At 40.9% G+C, this 25574-nt stretch overlaps 1 long non-coding RNA gene across 1 annotated transcript; it reads left to right on the top strand.

The window, feature by feature from the left end:
* Positions 1-179: 179 nt before the first annotated feature.
* On the top strand, positions 180-21895 carry LOC311252867. The gene is made up of 2 exons (XR_014621592.1): positions 180-525; positions 21520-21895. It is a non-coding gene; the product is annotated as an uncharacterized lncRNA (long non-coding RNA).
* Positions 21896-25574: the final 3679 nt, after the last annotated feature.

Below are 25574 nucleotides of genomic sequence, written 5' to 3'. Positions count from 1 at the left end.
GTCACACTGAACACGGCTAGCAAGCTAAAGCTAAACCAGAGTGTATCGCTCACACACTTTGGGTTCACATCCAAAAAGGCGGCACTCAGAGATGAAGAGGCACCGAAAGACGATGCCGGTGCAGCTAGCACAGTGGGCCCACTCGGTACCAGAACAGAGGACCCTCTCCCACCCAGTGACTCCCCAGAAGAACAACGTGAAGTTGCGGCCGAGTGCTCCGAAGACGCAGCAGGTGCGGAGGTAACGTTAGCTGCTACTGCTGCTAGCACAGGTGACCTGCCCGCTGAACAACGAAGGAGGTGGGCGAATGGAAAGACCGCAACCCTTGGCTTGACATTAAGGCAGGAAAATTATGGTGTTTAAAAGTAAAAACGTTGCAACTCTCAGAAAAGGGACCGGGTTTACACCTCGCAGAAGAAGTTTTTAGCTGGATTAAAGCAGGACATCGCCTCTCTTCTTCCTGGAAACCAGGACGGCAACCACAAGAAGTCGAGCCAAGGCATCTTTGGTCTATTCTAACTTAAGGTAAGATGAGTGTGTGCGACTGTGCGTGTGTCCTTTCCGGCTTCGGCATACTGCATGGTTATGTAGGTTGGTTGTGGTCTTAGAGAGAGAAGCCGCTGTGGTGATGTTTGGCTTGTTGTAGGCTGTCTGTCTGTCTGTCAGCATCCGCCGTGGTGCTTTTTTCAATTTCAGAGATGGCCTGTTTGCACGGTTAGGTGAATGTGCTTTGTGTATGTGTTCAATGATGTATCTGTCTGATCGTATTTGCTGTAGATGGATGCTTAAATAATGTCACACGATCGGTCATACTGCAGGCTCTCATTTGCAGGTGCACTGATTGCGTGCCAGTCTCCTATTGGCTATACCTGGCATTCATTCAGTTGATTGCTCTTGTAAGTGCGCCAGGTTGGTGACAGTTATTGTCGTGTCTGCATTTAACTGTAATGCACAACTTTGCCTCTCCTTGTTATAAAACAACGTGCATCCAAACAACTTAAGCCAATGCAACCTCCTATGTCAGTGTTGCTTTATGAATACTTTAGCATATGGGTTTATCAAAAATTGTTAAGTGTGTGTGTTGTCATGTAGGCTATAGACTGATTGTCTTGGCTTGCATCCATGAAATATTGTAATGTTATAGGCCTACTGCATATTGAGAAAATTTAGATGGGTAATGCGCAACAATTGGGAGATGGGGACCCCCTGAATATTGACGGGTATTTCACACACTGATTAAAAGTGAAGGTGAATGGCCCATGTGACTGTACTAATATAACATATCAGATTGCATTAAAATATAAGCAGGATTCTACTAATGTATTCTGTTCCATGACTGTAGCTACTGTTAGCCAGTTAGCTCCGTTAGCAGTGCAGCTAGCCATACTACTGGGGAAGTGTTGGTGTTTATACCACTTGCACTGGAGCTTTGGACCGAGGTTAACTTCTTTTTATCTGCACCGCCCTGTGATGAACAACATGTCCAGGATGCAAATGAAAACTACATGAGGAGTTTCTAACTGTGGAGTATTCAGAAATTGGTTTACACATATTCACAAAGTATTTGCATTCACTCATAAACAAGTGCAGAATGGATTGTGGGACATTGATGGCCGCAAAGGACGCACATTTCCTGGCTGCGTATAAAATGAAACGGCCTTTTCAACTTGTTATAAGCTCTAAAATCTATAAATGAGGTCTTGTGCTGAATGATATTGGATTTCAGACGCATTCACACAGTATTGGACAATATTTAAACATGCTTTGAGGTATTGAGTCCTTGTGGACATGACTTTGTTTCCTCGACACATTAACTGTAAGCAGTGAATGACGTTAAAACAGTCAACATGAGCCAATTGAAATCATAATACAACAAACGTTGATGCTGCTTCATTATGTGTTATGTCATCTGTTATTAAGCTCAGACAAATTTTTAATAATAATAAAGGATATAAATAATGTGTCCTGGATGTGTACCCTCACACCGGAGCAGGAGGTAAAACATCTGTCCCCATGGTTTTACAACATGTCCACTAGGGGGGCTGTAGAGAATATCTGGCATGGTTGACCAGTGCCAAGAAGCTTCAAAGAACCTGGCACACTTTGACGTTTGATCACAAAGCCTGCACTCGCCAAGAAACGTCCTATTTTTGGCATCAGGTTAGCCATACGAGGGACGCCAAAGAGAATGCAGCTGGACATGTGAGAGGTAGTCCCAAAGGCAAGACATGGACACCACTGTGCTTGTTGTTTGACATTATTTAAATGTGTTGTAGATGTAAATAGAAGTAAAGCTTACAGGAGTATGAGTCACTCTGTTTGTGCAACACATTGTAAACAGGGATTTGGCGCCTTCTACACTGATAATGTTAGCCAGCATTAATGCTACATGACTGGAAAATTCTTATAGTGATGAATTTATTTTTTGTAATATTGATTTTTTTATTGTCCTCAAGTTGCAATGTTTAAATTCACAACCACTGTCTTTTAATGTTTTATTCAATTAATCCGTGAATCATTGGCAGCATCCTCACAGAGAGGGCAAATAACCATGTTTACCTTTAGCTATATCTGGTGCAAATAATATGTTGTGAATCATCCCTTAAAGGTGCAGTACGTAAGAACTGGCTATCGGCTTAATGCTGCTAACTGTAGATGCCCTCAGCTAGTTAGCTCAGTTAGCCATGCAGCTAGCAGTTTACACGGGAGCTTTGGACCGGGATTGGCCGGGGCTAGCTAGTTAGCATGCTAACTTCAGTGGATATGTCTGGAACATGATACATAGACGTCATAATGTCAAAACTGCTATTTATTCACATTTTGTTGTCAATCTTAGTTGATTTTTGAATGTTTTCAACTAAAATTCTACTCTTAGCTAAGCTTATCGGCTGCTGGCTGTTTAGCAGCTTCATATTTAATTTATGGGCATGAGTGGTGTCAATCTTCTCATTTAACTCCTTGCAAGATTATTTCCCCAAATGTACAACTAAAGTATTCTATTGATTGACATTGAAATGTCACTTCAATTTTGGTCTGTTGAGTCTTGAACAGATGTTGATGTTGTCATTTCAGGCCAGTATTTGTCTCTGGTGTGACCACAGTTTTCATTGTGAGTAAATACATCCAGTATTTTCATCATCGCTCATAGGTTAAAGTCATTGAAAACACAAAAGTAAAACACTAGAGTGATATATCATTAACTCTTCATAAGCATTTGACCTCAATGCTGAAGAATGAGTTCTAGATGGCAGCTGCTGTATCCATCCGTCATCTCTTTGGTGCTTTATATGCTCTACAGCTGCACCAGTATATGATAGGCTCCTCTCATTTTGCTACGGTCAAGTGAATCTTTGAGAAGAGCATAATAATCTATTTTCCAGCTCTCTTATTCCTTTGTGCGTGTGTGTCGTTCTGTACGCTCGTGGAACGTCGTGGCAGGTATTCTATGAACCCCAGAGGAGCTCTGCCGCTGAGCGTTTCAGATGAATCACCCGGTAGGTGGCAGGGGGTTATTACAGAGAGAAAAACACTGAGATATAAAAAAAAAATCTGAAAGAGATAAAGAAGATTGATGCCTCTCCAGCGGGCACACGTGTGAAAACATGCCAATGACTCTATCACCTTTAGGTCCTCTCTCCGTCTTGCTCTGCCCGCTCTCTATTTCCACTTCTTCCAATCTCGTAGTCACCTCGCTGCTTCTTCACTTCTTCTTTTCTCTCTTCACCTCTGGCATCTACGCTAATAAATCCCATTTAAGCTCTCGTCGCGACCCCTCAATCATCGCCTGCGACCAGCTTAAAATAACACTGTGGGAACAGAGAGAATGGGGCGAGTGTGCAGGAGCCCCCATGCCGATGTTATTAATTGTTGAAGAGATGAATATCCCATTACAGTCCGACTGAGGAATGGAGATGGAGCGGGGGTTATACCGTGATTAATGCTAAGTTCATGCAATGCATGATTAATTCTGAAGTGCGAGTGGGTGTTTAATCAAGGCCACATGTGATATGATCAATTATAGGGTGAAGAAAAAGAGCCGGGTGATTAGACTACCTTTCAGAGTGTGGAACATATGTCACCCGAGGTTTAGTGGGTTCAGTTGTAATGTAGGATTACACTGGTGGTAAAAATGAGTAGTATAACCATGGAGGCTGGATTACACAGTTGCTTTGAAAAGATGGGGGGGTTAGGCTATATTGGGCTCATCCAAGTGTGAGCTGAATCTGTTCCCTACTTTCCAACTGGGAGAGCAGTGTGAGAGCTCCACATATGAGCACACAGAGGGTATTGTATCAAGTCACTGTCAGAGTCGAGTGGGTGGCCGGCCTTATTTTTTATTCCAGTACCAAATCTTTCACCATAAACAGAGTAAGGAGTTTTGCTTGGACACAGAATTACCGGACGAAGAACGGCCTCTGTTAAATGGATACAACTGAATAAAGTAGGTGGTAACAGGACTGCAACTAACAGTACTTTTTATTATTGATGATTAATCATCTAGTCTGTAAAATGTCAAAAAAGAACTGAAAAATGTTCATCACAATTTCCCAGAGCCTGAAGTGAGATCTTCAAATTGCTTCTTTTGTCCAAAACCAAAGACTCTTCATTTACTGTCATAAATGACACAGAAAAGTGGCCAATTCTTACATTTAAGAAGCTAAAACCTGCAAATGATTGACAGTTTTGCTTGAAAAATTACAGAAACGATTAATCAATTTTCAAAATAGTTTGTGATTTATTTTCTTTTGACTGACTAATCAATTACTGTTAATTGTTAAGTGTTGCAGCTGTGGCTGGTAATAATCTAACTGCAACTTTCTATAAAGCCCATGCTTATAATGCATTACAACACATTATGAACACACAATAATGCATTATAATACGACTATAGCACTGTATCAATAATCAAGTCATTATATCTCCTTTGTCTATAATGCATTAAAACAAACTTTTAATGAGTTACAGTGTGCTGATAGTTATAGTTAAGAGCAATCATATATTCAAGCTTTATAACATAACATCACCCTTTTTTGCAATGATTGATGATAGTGTATCAAAAATGTCATAATTGTAATGCAGTATAATCACTATTATAATTGATAATTTGAAGTTACTGTGGCCATTTAGTGCTTTAAATGAAATAACAAAATCTCTGTGATATAGGAAGATAGTAATATATTACAAGTGGGTTATAAGTCACTATAAGTGGTCATTGTTTGCTTTAAGTTAGTGTGTGAAGTGAAAACAATAAAATTAAGTCATTGCAGAACAGCAACACAAAACACTGTAAAATGTATTTTTTAATAGGTCCTTTTATACATTGATTCTAATGTTTATATGCATTATAGACAAGGGTATAATAATGAGTTATGAGTATTGTTTAAAGCGTTAAGAATATTCATGAGTGCTTATAACTTTGATTATATAGCACTATGGGCACTTTATTACACATTATAAGCATGTTCACAACGCGTTAATGCATTATAGACACGGGCTTCATCGAATGTGTCACCCACTTGGTTCTGACAATGCGTACTACACTATTTGTCCCTCCACTTTGAGGTGATATGGCACAAACTGGTGATGTCTAAGCCAGGTATTACACTCATAGTTGACGATAATGTCTGAGCTTATGGCGTCTGACACGCACCAACTTGTATGTTACCATCTTATGTGAGTACCCATTTTTCCAATTTGACACTTAGTGGCTCTCAGCTCATTTACATTTTGCAAGTAGATAAAACAAAGCAAGGTTTGAGAGTGACAAAAAAACTGCATGGCTTTACCAAGTAGACAGAATACCACTTCATTTACCCAGTAATAATTTAAACCTAACTTTCTTGTATGTGGTTCAGACCTTCAAACGCAGTAAATTAATATTTTTGCCAAAACAAGAAAGGGGTGTTATATAAGGTAAGAGGTACAAAGGGATGGATCAAAGCAGGCCAGTGTTTCCATGCGGCCAGCTTTCCACACCAACCGTCAGCTTTTCATGACCTGGTGCACGGGGAGAACCGCTCATGTGAACGTGCCCTAATCTGGCCTCAGTAAATGGTTCCGTTGCACCGTGCCAGCTTTCATAAGAGAGCCGCAGAGACAGAGCAGCATAGCCCAGAGCAGAACATCATAATTCAGGAGAATAATTGGGGCATTTAAACCAAAACCTGGGACTCATCCATGCCAGACAGATACAGGTCAGAGTGGCCTGTCCACCTGGGAGGACAGAAGGGATGGATGGATGGAGAGAGAATGGGAGGGTGTGACAGGGGAAGAGATGGATGGTGGTAGGCGGGGGAGAAAATAACATGGAGAGACAGGCAGGAGAAAATGAAAAATAAATAGTAAGCTGAGGGTCAACATAAAATACAAAATGGAGGTAAACACAGATGAATAAAGGGAAGAAGGAAAAAGGAAAGAGGTAAAATGAGAAGGAGCGAGGACTAACCAGGAAGTCGATACCAATTATTTCCCTGTTCCATGCAGTGTAATGTAATTTGTGACTTTCTCTTTTTCACAACTTTCTATACAAGTAGGCATCAACTCATGCAGAGTGTGAAGAAATCAGTTGAGACTTTTTTCATTTTGGCATAAAGGTTGTGTACTATTTCTCTGTGTAGCTCAACAGTGACTGATGTTTTAATTTTACACCTAAGTCGTGGGAGAGAAAAAAAAGTGTTTCACAAAGCAGTGGGATATAAACTTTTTAAAATGTAATTACCCATCATTAAGACATTTAATACATTGTGAGAGAATCTGCGAATGTATAAACCTGCAAGTGGGAGCGGAACCAATATCAACTACACAAACTTATTTTAGTAACATTTTATAGCATAATTGTTCTACTTTTATTTTGAAAAAGCGACTTAAATTTGCCCTTTTTTGCTAAATAAAACTTGCATGAAGCATTCGCTCTTTGTAGGACTGGTGTCGTTTTGTTTTTATCAATACAACCACTCTCATTGATCCTGCTTAACAATCTGGTGCTTTATCAATGCTGCTGATCAGTTCTTTTTAATTAGATGTTGGAAAAAAAACAATAATCAACATAAATGTGAACGGATTCACTTAAAAGCAGGTGATTCTGTTAGAACGAGGAGGGGCTGGTTTGTCTCAGCCTGCGAGTCGATAAGAATCTGCCAAATGGTGAGACTCGTTGCTAATTAGGCTAAACGGTTGCATAAAATTGTTTGTTTTTAGTTTGCTTCTAAGAATTTATTATAGCCGAGCGAGCTCCAGATGGCTCCGTAAACCAAACCGACCCAACTGTAAAATCTGTTATGCTTGTTCAACAGGTGTCTGATTAATCGCTTATATTGTCTCCTTTATGGTGTTGTCAGTTCGAGCAACTTCTGATTCTAATTAAACATTATACAGGAGCTACATTTTGTATTTCTTTGCTTCAAATTTACAAAAAAAGGAAGTGTTGACTAAATTCTAGTAAAAACTGTAAACATTTCCATAATAGTCATGCCAGGTTTATCTCCTCAATGTGTCAAGTTATAGTGAAATCATAGTAATAAAACAGTATATTGTAGTGCAGCATGGAAGGTCTTATTGGAGTCCTCTGCACAATTGATATCATTTACTTAGAACATTGTGAACTTGAACTTCAGCGGTTGTTGATGAAATCTTTTTTTTTATTATTATAGCTTTATTTTTCAAGATGTATGACTCCAATTACATATTAATAGGGTATAGAACATAGAACGGAATAAAAAAGAAAACAAGGACAACAACATCATCAGTAATTAAATTAAAAGAAACGCATGAATGTTCCGGATGTGTATTAATGTAATTTTAAAGTATCGTTGATGAAAATAATGGAGACACCAGGAAGAGTAGCTACTGTGTTAATCGGAAGGTAATGGGTATCTTAATAAACAAAGACACGCAAAAAAAGGTTACAAATATTATATCAAAGACAATACAGACGACGTACAAAATGCACATATTTATACACCCTTCAACCCCCAGTCAACCCCAGTCACATCCAAATTCCCTCAACATTTCCCATCTATGTATACACTGATATACATCTATGGTGTCCACCAGATACATCTTTAATCACTGCAGTCGCTGCGATAAAATGTTGGCTTTTAACATTTGTGCAAACCACTGATACGTTCACATTTGTATGTGTCATAGGCTACGTACCTCACTGACATTTCTGCAATACATATATCATATCATATCATATCATGTTCACATAACATGTCTCTGACCTGACTTTCAGATCAGGTGGTGGAAGGGATGGTGGTGGAGTTACAGGCGATAAGGCTTCCAAGCCAGTGGCCGCAGTTCAACACTGAGTTTCAACATTTGTGAAACCACTGGATATTTTTGACGAGGGTCAACAGCTGTTTCAAAATTTGTATTGTGGCACCTCTGGATATTTTTTTGGAGACCTCAATTTCCAGCTGCGTTTGTGGCAACATCAACAGGTGTTTTTAACACAACATCAGGTGTGCGTTTAACACTAACCCTAAACATGATGTTTTCCTAATCCTAACCAATTGGTTTTTGTGCCTCAACCTTACCAGATCATAAGCACGGACCATAAACCTTGTGGTTTGCAACATACATTGCCAACATTTTTGGTGATGTTTGGGTTGTTAGAACACATATTATGTTAGCCACTGCATTGTAAATAAGCAAGGAAGGTTGTTCAACGTGGTCAGCGTTCTGGCTCAGCTGTGATTGAAAGGTGAGGGGCTAAGGGACGGTCAGTTCGACATATGAACAACCTTGTTTCCGCTTGGCTACCCTGCAGTGATGTAAATATCTAATACTTCATTCATACAATCATTCACCACATCCACCAGCATCCTTCCCTCACCGTCTATCTTCTCTATAATTCAGTAAGTGAGATAGCAGAGCATGTTACAGACAATGAGGAATTTGCAGAAGACAAAAAACAACTCGACACACGGGGATTCTTACATGGGTTTGAGAGACGGCTGCCTTATGGACTGTGCCATAGCGGTCCCAGAACTCAAACCATGGCCATCTGGCAAGGAAGGCAGGCTAAGGCAAACAGTCAAACTTTCCAAGAGGATTTCAGTACAGCAGCCCAACCCCCTTCTCATTCTGTCATGCTCACACACAGAGACACCCACCACACAGCATCGCTCTGTATCCTTGAACTTTGTGCTTGACATGCTAGCCATTTTTGGTGCTATTCAACAGGATGTAGCCATGTTTTCCCACTCCTGCTCTGTAAACCCTACGTATCAAGTGCAATAAACTAGTTCTTTCATAAGAATGCACTTCAAACATCAAGTTGTCTGACAATTCCCAGCACGCTCATCCCACAAGTTTCCTTCTTGCATTGTTCCAAGCCTGAGCCATTGTTGAGATTGACATTTCTTCCTGCTTTGTTAAGATTTTAAACTCCTGCTGAGGTATTTCCACCTACTGTGTTTATCTACGCGTGGCTGCCAAAGCATTTCCCTCACTCAGCCATAATTTGTCAAAGCAGCTTGAATTTCAAAGGAACACAAAGCAACACAAAGAAAAAAATAACAACGTTCAAACTGTATTTTAATCAAGATTATGTCAAAAACTATTAAGCGCCACTGAATGCAGCTTTAACCAGTTATCCTTTGCCTCCATTGTGCCCCTCTGTGCACATTATCGTGTGGGTTCCTCTCAGAAAGCAGGTAATTTAGTTCAAAGGGAAATACAAAAGAGCTCAAGTGAAAGAAACTCATGTGTAATAGCTGTATCTCTGCTTTGAGTGTCAGCCCATGGCTTAAATCATTGTTACACAACTTCAATGGAAAATTAAAAAACGTATTGTAATGTAACATGCCTTCAGGAGATAATTTAGGATTACTTATCCCCATCGGAGCCTTGAACCATTAGCAACTCTTACTGCCATGGCTCACAAACAGTAAGATGAAGAATGAAGACATCAAATTCCTATAATGGAGTGCAAAAACAAAGCCATCTGCATTGCAAATCCTCTGCTTGCCATGATCACCACTCACTCTCTGTCTACGTAAATACAATGATTGCATAGAATAGTGTCCTGTTTAGTGATTAGAAACCATCACTTGAATCACACAGTAGATGCAAGAATGTAAAGTTATTGTGGGCAATATAATCTATAAGCATGATATAGCTGGGTCACATTAGATACTGTACATCTATCTAGCACTTTGGTGTTGCTGTCAATGGGTGACATGAGCTAGAGGCTATATCTCCTTAAGTATCTAAAATCAATCCAGTGGAAGATTCCCAAGACCCCTCTTACCCCATTTCCACCAACATGGAACTTGTTCTGTTCCAGTTTTGGCACCTAATTCTGAACTGTTTGTTGAGTTTATCTGTGTCGGCTGCCTCTCCTCTTCATAGCGGGCGGCTATACACTGAGGATGGTACCACTCAACCTTCGGAGCCTCCGTCAGACCGACGCAACCCTAGTGGAACTCGATGAGACAATCTGTATTATCACAGCTGACCATTTCTCCATAAGAAACCTAGTTACAGATGCAGTATCTGGGCTTGTTGGTATCGTAGGTCCAGTCCACCTGGCTGTTGGCTCGGCCTCCAGGTTAGGTTAGGGTTAGGGTTCGGTTTGGGTTCAGAACCCAAAAAGTTGGATCCCAGCTGGAACCAAAAAATGGCACTTTTCCCTTGACTTCAAATCTAAACCAAAGTGGGTATGTCATGTTCTGTAGGTCATCGGAGTTGGTCACCGGGCGCTTTATAGGAGCTGCCCACTGCTCTACTAGGATGGGTTAAATTCAGAGTACCAGTTTCACCATGTTGTTCAATGTATGATATGTGATAAAAATAAAGATTCTTCTGCTTCTTAGTTAAGCAGTGCTCACATGCCAACATTTGCTAATTATCAGTAAACTCAATAGTACAGCTGGGGCTGATGCTAATGTCATTATTTGTGTATTGTTGTATTGGACAAATTTGACCTGATAATGGTGCTATATGGAAAGGTTCTTGTAGCAACAAACTACAGCAAACACACACATCAATTTGCTGGTGGTCCAAGAGGCCCGATTTCATTAGGACACATCATCTGGGAACCATGAACTCTGTGACAATCCATCAAATGGATGTTGAGTGAAAACTTTGACCTGCTGGTGGTGCATGAGGAAAAGTCAAAAGGTCACTAAAGTTATTAGGATTGTCATCTGGGAATCTTAAATGTCCTTTCCAAAGTTCATGGCAATCCATCCAGTAGCCGTCAAGATATTTTACTAGAAACTAAAAAGGCACACTTCATATTGGTGCTAGAAAATAACAAATGTCTTAGTATTCATCCTTTGGGGAATATACGTGTCTGTACAAGCGATCCATTAAACATCTTCTGAGATATTTCAGTCTAGACAAAAGTGATGGATTGAGCAGCTAACCAAATGACATTGCCATCCCCAGAGCCACACTGCCAGCTTGGCTAAAATGTGCTTATACAATCAGGACTTATGTATACCCAAATTTGAAGCATACCTACACTAGTTTTGGAATACAGTGCAGTAGTCTAGTCTGCTTATCTTTGACATCACACAATACACATGATATGACAACAGACCTAACACAATTATCTCTTGTCCACCTTCTTTCATTTAAGTTAATACACGCTGACCCTTTCCTTGCAGGGCACTGTATTTGACCTTTCATCTTAAATTGACCCCAGATTATCAACATAGAGCTGTGAAATAAGGGAATGAATCAGGATTAAAAACATTGTCTCAAAATGTGCACCCTGAGGCCTTATGGTGTAGTAATTGAAGCTTCAGTGTGTGGTGAAGAGGTCAGGACCTCATTGCTTCATCACATCTTGCCTCAAGAGGAGTGACAGGGCTCTCTCTATGTGTGTGTGATGCCTTCATCAGGATCCTTATCATTTTTAGTGGCCTTTTATCTGGTATTGCACAATGAGTGATTATTGGTGCAGTTATGGGTTATTTCCTCCATTTACCGAAACAGATGACCTGTAGAATGTAATTATATGGAGGAACATGGAGGGGCTGGGGTTAATGGTTTATGTAGGCATGGACACCTGTGTGTGTGTGTGTGTGTGTGTGTGTGTGTGTGCATGTGTGTGTGTGTGTGTGTGTGTGTGTGTGTGTGTGTGTGTGTGTGTGTGTGTGTGTGTGTGCGTGTGTGTGTGCGGTGCTTTCTCTAGCACATGGCCAAAGGCAGTGAACATAGAGTGACAGTCTCTGTTTAACCAGCAATCAAAGGTGCTTTCCCCGAGGCTGAGCCATTGGTGTTGGTCCATTAGCAACCATCGTCAGCATTTACACAAAACACAGGCAACAGTTATCAATTGAAAATCTAGCTTTTTTTTTTTTTTTTTTACAGCAGGGCTTAATAAGATGTTCTGCAACATTTGGGATCCCCTAGAGCAAGATTCACAACCTCCACACTATTCCAATGACGCTTCTCATTGGCCAACAGAAAAAGGAGAAGGACCTCTTTAGTGCATCCTTGAATGAGACACAATGAGAAGAGATCTGAATCTTTCTATAAAGACATTTGTTTATTATAAAGCCTATTGTTGAAAGAAATATAATGTGTGCCACTAGATGAAATAGGCCAAGGTAACCCAAGCAGTATAAGAAGTAATAATGTGTGCATGAAATGAAATGCTGTTTGTTGACTTCAGTTCAGCATTCAACACAATCTCACCCATGAAGCTGAACTCTGGGCTTGAGTGCAACAGTCTGCAACTGGATAGTGGATACCCTAATAGAATAATAGAAAGCATCCTGATGGTAAACATCACAAACTGGCATGGTTTGTGCACGGCCTTGGACAGGAAGGCTCTACAGCGGGTGACTAAAACCACCTGGACCATCACTGGTACCCATCTACAGAGCATCAGTGACATCGGTGAAGTGAGATGTCCGCACAGAGCCCAAACGATACTAAAAGACAACACCCACCTCAGCCACATTCTGTTCACCCTGCTGCCATCTGGCAAAAGATACAGAAATATCTGCTGCTATACCACCAGGCTACAGAGAAGCTTCACTCCCCCACACTGTGAGACTCCTCAATTCATCATCAACACTTCATTTTCTAGAATAGATGTAGCCAAAGGTCTCCAACATAGTTTTGTTTTTTTAAACCCTTGTATTTAAAAAAAGAAAGGCAATAAATTTACCATGTAACCTTGTATCTTCTAGCGCCATCATCACAATTTTAATTGGTATTAAAGGATAAGTACCGTTTTTTACAACCTGGACCTTATTTCCAGCAAAAGATATGGTCATTTACTCACCCAGATAACTTTGGTGTCATTCGGCGTCGTTCGGACGAAATTAGATCCAGTGTAGCGGCGATATATCCATATAATGCGAGTAACGGGGCACCGACACACAGCCTCTATATAACGCATTATCTGCCACGAAACTAGTTCATTTCACTAATATTTTGTTACGATATGCTAGCGCTATTAGCCTCTGAGTCCGGGCTCGTCCGTTATCAACATCCGGGGTCAAACTAGCAGTAGCAGCTACAGGTAAACAAGCTGGGCTGTCGCGGGTGCGCGCGCAGCTCAGAGACGACATCTTCCAGGTCAGAGGTAGTAGATCAGCCTACAGACCCCGGATGTTGACAATAGACGAGCCCGGACTCAGAGGCTAATAGCGCTAGCATTTCATAACAAAATATTGATGAAATTAACTAGTTTCGTGGCAGATAATGTGTTATATAGAGGCTGTGTGTCGATGCCCCGTTACTCCCATTATATGGATATATCGCCGCTACACTGGATCTAATTTCGTCCGAACGACGCCGAATGACACCAAAGTTATCTGGGTGAGTAAATGACCATATCTTTTGCTGGAAATAAGGTCCAGGTTGTAAAAAACGGTACTTATCCTTTAAGTATTAAGTATTGTTATGGTCTCGGCCGTGCTTTATGTTCAGTGTTAATTAGCGAACTAGACTACCACGGTGAGAATGGTGCACATGATACTTTCCTAAACCTCAGCATGGTAACATTGTCACTTTGAAAATGTTAGCATGCTGAGGTTAGCATTTACTTTAAAGCACCACTGGGCCTGAGTACAACCTTGGAGAGCCACTAGCATGGCCGTAGTCTCTTAGTATTGTTTCTCTCCAACTGAGCTTTTCATTGACTTCTAAGCACTCAGCATCACAACGTCACTCAATTTATTTGCCAAACAATGGGGTAATTATGACAGTGCTGCCAAAGGTAATTATGTGACAGAGAGGAACAGAAAATGACAAAAAGGGCAGCAGAGTGCAAGGCAGTGGCAGAAACAAGACTGATTGAGGTCGAGCATTACAAAGAAATGGACACATAAAGCACAACAGACAAGAAAATGATACCTAATGTTATGTAAAACCTCATTATCCCACCTGTCTGTGAAAATCTTTTGACACAAAGAAAGATTGAGAGACAGACAGAGCTTTATTCAATTGCAGGAGCTCAGCAAAGGCAATGAGAGCTACATTGTCAATTTATGTTCTCCTACGTGTGCAGACATCTGCAAAAACCAAGCAAAATTGCTTAATTGTGTTTCCACTAGTGTAATATCCCTCTGAAGAAAAATTAATGTAACTGTGCTTTGCTAAAACTCTGTAAAAGTCTGTTAAAAGACGCCATAATGCCTTCGTGTAGATAAATTAGATCAACTTGCTTTTGCCACATTACTTAATATGCAGATTATATTCAGATAGACTTTCCACTGAAAGCGAGTGCTTTAGGTCAATATCACAGAGGATATTTCTTTAAGTGGAAGAGGGAGGAAAAGCATCAAAAAATCATTTTGAATGGATGACTCATCAAATTTGCCCGAAGCCATTCTGTTCTACTCAGCCAAATGAACCAAAGGGGAAATTCAACAGGCAAGGCAAGTGCCTCTTTCCCACTGCTGCAACCAACTACCAGATGAATAGAGCACTTTATGGTTACCAGATGGAAAATCCAGGTGCAGTGGCTCCCTGGTGTACAAAAAGATAAAGTTTGGGAAAAGGATGAATATTACAAGAGAAATAAGTTCTTATGATCTGTTGAAAGTAAAACTACTGTATCGCAATCAACAGGGTAAAAGAATATCGTAATAACAGGTGACAGGTTGTAGTGATGTGATGTATTGACATGTGAATTCCACATTTTCAGATGCTGTTGGCTATTTCACATGTGAACTCATATTTACATTTACCAAGTACAAGGTATTATATGCGTCATTACAGAACACAGGGTTGCATAATGAAGTGGAAGTTCATAAACTCCTTCATGCTACATAAATTCAAGAACATATGCAGTTATTTATATACCAATAGACATAAACATGCAGTGCATTGTTTAAGCGATATGATGGTGATGGTAATGTGCCATCTACACAAGTTCAACGTCTCGGAAACACTGTCTATCCACTTTGACTGTGTCTGAGTAAAGGGCATTAGTCCACCTCTCTTTGTCCCACTGAAGTGGAACACGGTCTGCCCGAGGACTGCAACAGCTTGATCTGAGATGTTGTGGTGGAGACAGGTCTCTGTCGGCACACTCTGATTTCACGTCCAGACTTGGCCAGTCCCATTTGTCCATATCCTTTTTCCTGTGACCGGACAATAGCCAGGAGTAGCTTTTAAATCAAGCTGGATTAGCATGGCTCTAATTCTGACCTACTTCCTCCCTGGGGCGGTCCAGCCAGTCAGGTTGGATGGTCGAAATGAAGATATATAAGCATGGGCATTTCCCACAAAATAAAGATATTCATTTGGGAAAAATATAGTTTGATACCTTCAGTTGAGGTAGCTGTCCCATCATGAGTCCAGTTTGTGTATTAGCTTTATTATAATTGCAGTTAATTTAAAAGCACGTTTTACCTGCTATACTATTCACATGCTAAAGACAGAAACAGATATGCGCTCAGATCTTGAGTACAGTACAAGAATCATAATGTATATCGTGTGTAATGACCTCATTTCCTGAATGAATGAATATATATATATGTATATATATATATGTATATATATATATATATATATATATATGTGTGTGTGTGTGTATGATGTGCCAATCAAAGTGTTACCAGCAAATGAGCAGAAAATATATGATGTTTATAGGAAATAGCCAGTATTATAATTGAAAACATAAACACCCACACATATACAGAGGCACTTCATCTGTCACCCGCTGACATGCAAGTCACAAAGATAGATAACAGTATAATTACCCACTTAACAAAATGACCTCTGAAAACAATGACTTGTTCCCAATTCACATAACAGAATAACAGGAGACATGCAAATGGCTTCTCTCTTGTTGCGCCTTCAGCTGTCTTGCCTGATTTCTGTGTTCCTTTTTAGCTTTGCAATAACAATGGCTCTGACTTGCAAAACAACAACAGAGTACACGTGTTTGTTCCCTAGCTTGCAGATAATGCACTCAAGTATGGAGCACCAGCTGTTGCCTGCAGTACAGTATACTAATTACCAGAGTTTTGAGAGAATATGCATAAGAGCATACAGTATTGACTCAGCCTCTAAGATGTGGTGTACAAAATTAACATTTAAGTATTGTTTAAAGTCGTGCTGAAATTATGATGTATATTTTTTCTGCTACATTTACTTTGATATAAAAATGTATGCCTTGTCTTGAGCAATGCTGTGTTTTAAGGCCATATTTTGGATTTGATTTTAACAGGTTACTCATTCAAATGTTATTGTCTTAGTAAACTGTGACGCCTAATCTGTGTATATGGCGCAATATCCTCCCGTGGCCACCTTTAAGCCTATGGTCAGTATTGACATTTATATGTGTTATGCTGAAATATACCCTTGTTTGATACAAGGAATGTAGATGTTAAACATGGTACAGTCCACCTGTTTCGTGTTCCAGTGCACCATATACACTAATTTGGTGTCACGGGTGTTGTGATGCCATTGCAAGATGGTGTCTGGTTTTACCTACTGTCTTATGGAGCTTTTCCATTGGCACTCCAGACCATGCCGAGTCAAACCGGGCCGTGCTGATTTGTGTTTCCTTTACTAGTTTAACAATGCAGAATGGAGCCGTGCTGTGCCTGGGATTGACCCTCTTCCATTTGTCGCTGAAACATGGCAACCTGCCTCCTAGCCGGCTGTGGTGACGTCTCGCGACTATGGCCAACCCATGACGACACTCCTTCTTCCCTCTCAAACAAGACTGCGTTGTGTATGCAGGAGTTGGCTGTGTATTGTTAAAAAAATGTCCATACGGTTCCTGAACGATGAACAAAAGATTACATTATACATACACGTGGTGAGCCCCGTCTCTGGGCATGACCTACCGTAATTTCCGGTACTCTTTTTCCTGCATGCCTCGAGATAGACAATCGCCAGCACTATTAGATATTGGTACAACAAGCATGCTGCACGCTTATTGGCTTACTGACACTGAAGAGATTAACTCCTTCGGCATTGAAATTTGGAATCGAATGACGAGATGTTTTTCGATACTCGACAGTATCGAGGCAATCAATCGACCAGAGAACAAAATGTTTTTTAAAAGTCTGCGTTCAGCACATTTTTCAGATATCTGTTTCATTTTACTGTCATCACTTTCAGCTGTCTCTGCAGTCGTGTTAAAGGTCCTATTTGTGAGAAAAGTAGATTCTTGAGTCTCATTCCCAACTCGTCAAAAACTGACGCATTGGAATGGCGACCTGCCTGACCTAAAATCCCAATGCGTCAGTATTTGATGAGTTGGCAGTGAGACTCAAAAATCAACTTTTCTTACAAAACAGCAGCTTTAAGTTGCTGGTGAAAACCCAACATTTGCCGATTTTGCTGCTTCATAGGGGGCTGAAACTGTGAGGAGTTTCTCGGAAATGAAACAAGTATCTACAGCCGCTCCGTTGCCCACATTCAAGACAAGTTGAAACGAAAATGCAAATCCCTGCGAGTCAAACTGAATCAAGGCGAGCCAGCACATATGAATAGAGAAGCCCCATTAGTATGGATGGGAACGATTGAAAATGGGATACAGGGATCTGAGACTTCAAACGACTGTTGGCCATGGGCGTAAAGTGGGTAACCAATGACCTTTTACCTCCTCTCTAACCCTCTACTTCCAGTGCCCATGCCTGGACTACATCCATCTTCAACTACTGATCTCAACTAGACACCTGTTAAGTTTTGTGACTGCATCTTGCACAGTTGGGGTGCTATCAAATTGACAAAATCTGTCTACAGAGAGACAGACATATACCTGTCAAAGTACTCAAAACTGCTTCTAGTGGTAGTCCACGCTCCAAGAGCTGTCTTCTGGATCTACACCATCCACACTGTCACGGCTCATAGTTATTGTCACTGGTGTGCAGGTGCAACTTCTCATACTGTGACACAAGAATGTGCTCAGCTAGCTAACTGCAAAAGAAAAGGATATATCCACCTATGTCAGCTAAAACTACTGCTATACCCTTACACTGATCACTTTGCAATCTGCTGTGTGTCTGTGACTTGGATTGCTAGCTGCAGCTGCACTTGTGGCTCACCTCAAAAATGTCACATTAAATATTGATGATAAGACACTGAGGTCTGTCCCATAACATGTACACTGTACAGTAAAATCAAATCCAGTACAACTGTGTCACAAACTATGGCATCAATAGTAACCAACGTTGAATCAACACCTCTCTGCTGCAAAACCTCAACATAACTGAATATTGCATACATTCCATTGGGATATCTGAATTCCCTGAATTGCATCTATGCAGTTTATATTTTATGACTTTTTATGCTTCAGTTTGCTCTAGTTTCAGACAGTGGAGGAGTTCAGCAGTGCAGTAGGCCAAATCAGACATGCTCCTTATCCCCTGTACTTGCTAGCTACCTGATTCTAATATTAACGGGCCTGGTTCAAAACTATAAAGCTGATAAGCCTAAATTATTGATATGATATGAATTAAAGTTTAACCGAATATGAGCTGGAGAGAATATGTCTCGCTCTGCCTGAGTTGTTGGAATTACACAAACACTCTGTCCACTCATGGCTGTACGGTGGTGTTGCAGAGTGGTGCTTCTTTTACTCTCATAAACAATCTGTCGCTCAGTATGGACAACAGCTTGCAGAGGGCACTTTAACTAGATAACGCTCAAGGTTCATTTTGGCCTGTTATCAAATTACTCGCAGAATTAACATTAATTAGCGACAGCTGATATGACCTTTGGCTGGCAACATTTGTCATTTTTAAACAGCGAAAGTCAGGAGCTGCTGGCTGGATGTTTGGTACACAGCTCTTTGCTTATAAAAGAAGAAAGAAGACATTCGTTAGTGTTCACACATCCGTGTGTTTTGCCAGCCTGGGTGACAAAACAGAGATAATCACCAGTGCAACCGAATGATTTTTGCACATTCACACAGTAATTTTCAGTGAAATGCTCTCACTCTGGCGCCTGGCTCGTCATGAACGACAGCAGTGCTGCAACACTAGTAGGCTGAGGGAGACAAAACACAGATTTACATTTTCTTTTAACATAATGAGGAAATGTTGTTGATGAAATGTACTACAAGAACCTTTAAACTGGTTATGAAACAGTCTTAATTTAATGCTGATGCTTCTATATGAACTACCATTAACGAGAAGGCAACAAAACCACTTCGGTTAAGGTCAGGGAAAGATGGTGATTTTGGTAATATGTCATGAAAAGAATTACCGACCCGGTAGTCTATCTGTTTGGATGCTAACCTCAGACTTTGGTGTGACAGTCCTGCAGTTTATACACCCACAAAGAAGTGAACATATTCAAGGCAGCAATTATGTTGTTATTTCATTAGAATAATTTTAATTGAACGTCAATTTTCCATTTAATTATATAACATGTTCAATATAAATATATTTAATGCAACGTTTTTCTGTCCTGTATTTTCAGTGTGTATAAACAGAATAACTAGAGATGTGATTTATTTCAACAGACAGAAAAAACAAACAAACAATTTGAAATGCATTACTTTTATGTGTAGCACTTAAATAATAAACACTTGCAAAACATTATGTTCATTAAGGAGCTCCCTTTAGTTTTAGGGCTGGCTGTAGCTCAGCTGGTAGAGGTACAGCGGGTCGTCCAGTAATCGAAAGGTCGCTGGTTCGAATCTCTGGCTGCATGTTGACGCATCATTGAGTAAGATACTGAACCCCAAATTGCTCCTGATGAGCAAGGGTTAGGGTTATGTTATGTGTACATACATACATATATATATATATGTATATGTGTGTGTGTGTGTGTGTGTGTGTGTGTGTGTGTGTGTATATATATATATATATATATATATATATATATATATATATATATATATGAGAACAATTTACATGTAATTCAAATAATGAAAGTCAATGTTTTATGCAAGTAATTTTTTTGAGTTGGGGACAGGGTTGAAATATACTCACCATTACTTAGCTTTACCTCAGAAACAGGGACTTTATCAAATATGTTTGTTTATATTTTGGTCTAATGCAGTCTCACATATTAATATCAGCATTTGATAAAAATCCAACAATAGGTTGGACTGTAATCACGTTATCATTTATACATCTGCTGGTAACACTTTTTAATGTTGTGATGTTTGCTAGTGGTCTTTAACCGTTTGTAGTATAAAGTGGCTATGCTCTGGCTGGTTAGCATGCTAACTTCAGAAGGTATATCTGCGACACAGTATATAAACGTCTCAGACATAATGTTGAAACTGTCATTTCTTTACATTCTGTTGATAAGTTTTGAATGTTTTAAACTAAAATTCCTACATATTGCACCTTTACTTAACTAGAAATGTACCATTAATGATGACTATTGTTAAGTGTTACCCATTGCTGTTATTTTTTTTGTATTCTAATAATAATTTCAGCCATTTAACCCAACCCTACATTAGTTAGAATCCCAGTTTATTATAGGTGAAAGTCCCTTGAAATATATTGACTGTATTTTACCTAATTACTGTATTATCAGGCAGTTTTCCAGGAAAGAGACGAAAGACAGAAAATCTCAGCTCAACTTAACACCAGCCTCAGGACCTCTATTGCAGTATTTATTTACCCCCTCGCTCCCAAAACAACCCTCTTGTTTGCACAATTTTCTCACCCAACACTTCACCTGGCCCTCTCTGTCAATGGATGCTGGGCTTGTGGGCAGAGAGCACACACACACACACACACACACACACACACACACACACACACACACACACACACACACACGAAATGCAGGACTATTGATTTGTTGAGCGCTGTGGTCGAGAAACCCTCACTGGCCTTGCCCCCTGGGTGAGACACACAATCGGCAGCGGATATGCTGCTCCTAAACTGTCCCTGGGCACCGTTTCAAATCCCTGTAGATTCATGATATTGATTTCAGCCATTTCTTCCCTCCGCCAGCGTCTTCTTCTCCACCTCCATCATGTCCCTTTTCGCTTCTTCCCCCCCCCCCCCCCCCCGACCTTTTGTTGTTTTTTTTCTTGTTCCCAGAGGAAATGCAGCGATAAATAAAAGACAGACATCACTTCTTCTTCTTCTTCTTCTTTTCTTTTTCCTTTTTCTTCAGAAAGCAGCCGCGGAGGAGGAGGAACGAGGGGCGGAAAATCATGACAAGAGTCAAATCTAGTTACCTTTTTTTGCGGAGGCTGGAGGAAGCACTGCCATGCAAAGAGATGGAGGACGACAGCAGGAAAAAAAATATTACGGCTGGTATGATTGCATCAGGGCCCCTTTGCAGAAATACCCACTTCCCGCACGTTGCTATCTCTCTGTCATAGTGAGGTGTCGACGGGGATTCAATCAAACCTGGATTTGTGTTGAATATGAATGAATGTGTTTTTTAAACAGAGACGGAGGATTGAATTCAGTGCGGTGGAGAAATTGGTTTGTGTACAGTGGCTGTTTTACATTTTCCTGACAGGTGAATAAAACGGTTAGATTTCTTTGCTGCTGAGTTTCTTCATTTCTGCTGAGTGAGACCTCTCTCCCTTCTCCTCACCCTCCTCCCCCCTTGCCAATTCCTCCCTCCTTCCTCCCTCCTTCCCTCCTCTCACTCTCCATCTCTCTCGGCTAGTTCTCATTGTCAGACTGTGTAATTGAGGTAATGCTGTTAATGATGTGTGAGTGGTCTCTCTCTCTCTCACTTTCACACACACACACACACACACACACACACACAGGCATTGATGGCGGCAGATAGGGCTCTTTCATTAGAGTTGGCACGGCAAAGACAAGGCAGCGGTGGCTTACGGGCACAGACGACCTCGCCGTGGGGGAGCAGGAGCTTTAAACACTAATTAGGATGACTTTGGGAGACGAAACAGGTAGGGAGGGGTGGATGGGAAAAAAAAAATCCAGGAGGGAGGGACAGCGTGGGTGATGATTTTAAGTAAAAATGACAGGAGGAAAGGGAGACAAAGACAGAATGACGGAAAAAGTCAGACAGAGACAGCCACAACAAAGGAAAAGGAAGAAAAAATATGAAACTTTGAGAGGGAAATTGGCAGCTTTACTGCAATCAGACAGGTCTTGCAGTGAAGAGAAGCATATGAAGCTTCTAAAAATACCCGAGTACATGACGTGTCCACACTGCTATTACATGGGAGCCTAGCACATCAAGGGTACTTGGTCAAAAATATCATTTATCATTACTTCCTCCTATTTTTGACCTGGATTGAGGACAGTTATTATCCTCATCTGAAATGCTGCTACAGACATGGCAATTACTGTGAACAGAGGTAGCAGAGTATTTGACTATCTCCCATAAAGACCTTCAGGTTACCAAAAATGAGGGATTGATTAGGTAAGAATAGCACTATTCCTTAAGCCATAATCTACGTACACGTAAATGTGTTGCTACCATGACTGCACTCTAAAACCCATTATTCTAAATGGGAACTAAGGACACAACCAGCCAGCAGGAAACAGATGTTTTTTTAGTATGAGGAGTCTGATGCTGTTTTTACAGAAGCAGGAGGTCATCAAATGGTCATTAAGTAATAAACTGTGGGGAGATTAAATGAATAGTTTGACATCTTGGCAAATAGACTTTTCTGCTTTCTCACTGGGAGTTGGATGAAAAGATTATTCTCATGTCTGTAGGCTAAATATGAAGCTACTGCCAGGAGATGTTAAGCCTAGCTTAGCATCAAGACTGGAAATGGGTGAAAAAGCTGCCCTCACTCTCTCTAAATGTGACAAAATCTGCCTATCAACACCTTTAAAACACATTATCTTTGATGTTTTTTCCTTTCTCTTCTTACTTTTCATTACGGATCAAACACAGACTATTTCTTTGTCAGGTTTGTTGCTCTTGGACAGACTAGCTGTTTCCTGCATAATTATGGATCCCACTGCTGTTCTTGCAAGACCCATCCTACTCTGCCTCCGAGTGGCCTGCGTTAATTGGTCATTGACCTGGGACTCCATGCTAAATCCATCCATTTAGTATTTTGATGGGAAATGAATTCCACTGGACAACTGGAGGGAGGGCGGGAAGTCAGTAGGCCACGATGAATTAATGTTTAATCACACCACAAATGAGACAAGAATTAGTAAGCTAGCTTGCTATTTTCTAATCAGTGTGTGCCTGGTGTTAATCGGTTGTGTCTGTGTTTTTCTTTAAGTTGGTTTGTAGAACTAACAGCCAGCTGAAACTGCAGACTGTGAGCTGTAGTTTCCCCAGTAAACACACCAACCTCTGAGCTAGGCAGAACGGACAGGCTGGGGCCACCTGCCATCGGCCTGGACTGACACTGGTCCCAGAGACATTCCATCAGCAAAGAGTGACTCTTTCAAATTTGCTACAACCATACCCACATGACAAAAGCAGAAATGATACAAAGAAATGAAATGTTAAAGCACAAATTAGGTAGGCCTGTCACGCTAATTACATTATTTGATTTATTGACAAGTACATGGCCTTGATAATTCTTGCTGACCTCAATATTGCCCTGTTGTGTTAAGTGTTAGCAGCAGTGGCCCAGTGCTGACCTCATTACCACCACTGAGGTGCCCTTGAGCAAGTTTCTAAATCCCATTGGTCCATTGGAGCTGCTTGGTGGCCAAAGGATCAGAGTGAGCAGCTTGCAGGTGTGCATGTGATCCAACTGTTCCTGAGAAGAGAGCATTGCTCTCAGTGAAGCTGCTCGGAATAAAGAGGTACTTTTATCTTTTTAAATCTTACGAAAAGGCTCTTGGAGTCATTCCCTAATTCCAAAAATGTGTAAAATTTCTGCAGCTTTTAAAAATAACTATTATTTAACTATTTATTTGCAATATTTTAATATTTTTAAATCTATTTTCATTGTCGGACTTTTAAGAATTAAAAAGTTCATTGCTCTTTGACAGGGTTTTATGTCTGGGACAACTTCCCATACTCACTATTTTCACTATACTGCACAGTAGTTAAAATTGTGTCCTTGAAAGCATTTACTACATTTTTACTCTTCCAAAATGTCCTCAAATAGCGGTCACCGATTCAAGGACATAAATGACATGTTGATGATCATGTTCTCATTTACAGGACAATGATAAAAGGCATATGGACATTGTACATCTTTTTAAAATTAAAGCCTGTATGCACCCACACCCTTACAATCTGCATACAACCCAATCTGCCCTGTCTCCTGCACACAAACCAACACGTCTAACAGTCCAAGCACTGGCTCAAAAGAGGGAGTAAAGGTGCTGTAGCGTGGTTGCTATGGTGCGTGTACATGTGCATATGGACAAGCTGGCCGTCTACTATCTGTCAGCTTGAACAGCGCAGTAAACAGACCTTAACTGCTCCAATGTTCGGCTTTGAGCGCTCCATTCCTGTTGTTACACTAGACAACACCTGCTCAGGGGCTCAGCCGCTTTACTACTGTCAGCCCCAAGCCTGCTGGAACACGTGAATGAATGACTGCTGCAACATGCATATGTAGATATGGACTCACAGAGCATATCCAATTGCATATCCACACACACACACACACACACATACAGACTTATTATGGAAACGCGTGCAGAACCATATGTGCAGGTCATACACACCCACACTGTTGCAAGACCACATCTCAAGACGCTTCGAGGGCTCATGTACAGCCTGCATACGTACACACTCATAGAGCTGCACATGTATAATCACTTTGCTTTGTTGCTGCTGTCATTTTAGCCAAATCGCTGCTGGAGCTGCTCATCACTACAGCACCTCATGGGCTGCTTCAGCCAGCAGAGGACAGATGCTGCGTAGGAGTGTGATTCTGTGTGTGTGTGTGTGTGTGCGTGTGTGTGTGTGTGCGCAATTGCATGTGCCTGGGAGGTGTTATGTCGAGGAGTACTCTCTGTCTGCGCGTGTGTGTGTGAGGGAGCAGGACGGGCTAGATTAGCTCAGGGCCACTGTGCTAAACACACACACACACACACACACACACACACACACACACACACACACACACACACACACACACACACACACACACACACACACACACACACACACACACACCAAAAACACACACGCACATCTGCCTGCCTCCCAGCCATCTCCTCTCTCTCGCTGCTCCACAGTGGCCTCCCTTCAGTAAATAACACCATTCATTATCTGCATGAAGCCCCGAAATCAACTCCATGCAATAG

Source organism: Pagrus pagrus (assembly GCF_965226575.1).
Source record: "Pagrus pagrus genome assembly, chromosome: 23".
In the NCBI taxonomy this organism is placed as follows: Eukaryota; Metazoa; Chordata; class Actinopteri; order Spariformes; family Sparidae; genus Pagrus; species Pagrus pagrus.
The sequence above is the reverse complement of the archived record's forward strand: the minus strand, read 5'-3'. Positions and strand labels throughout refer to the sequence as shown.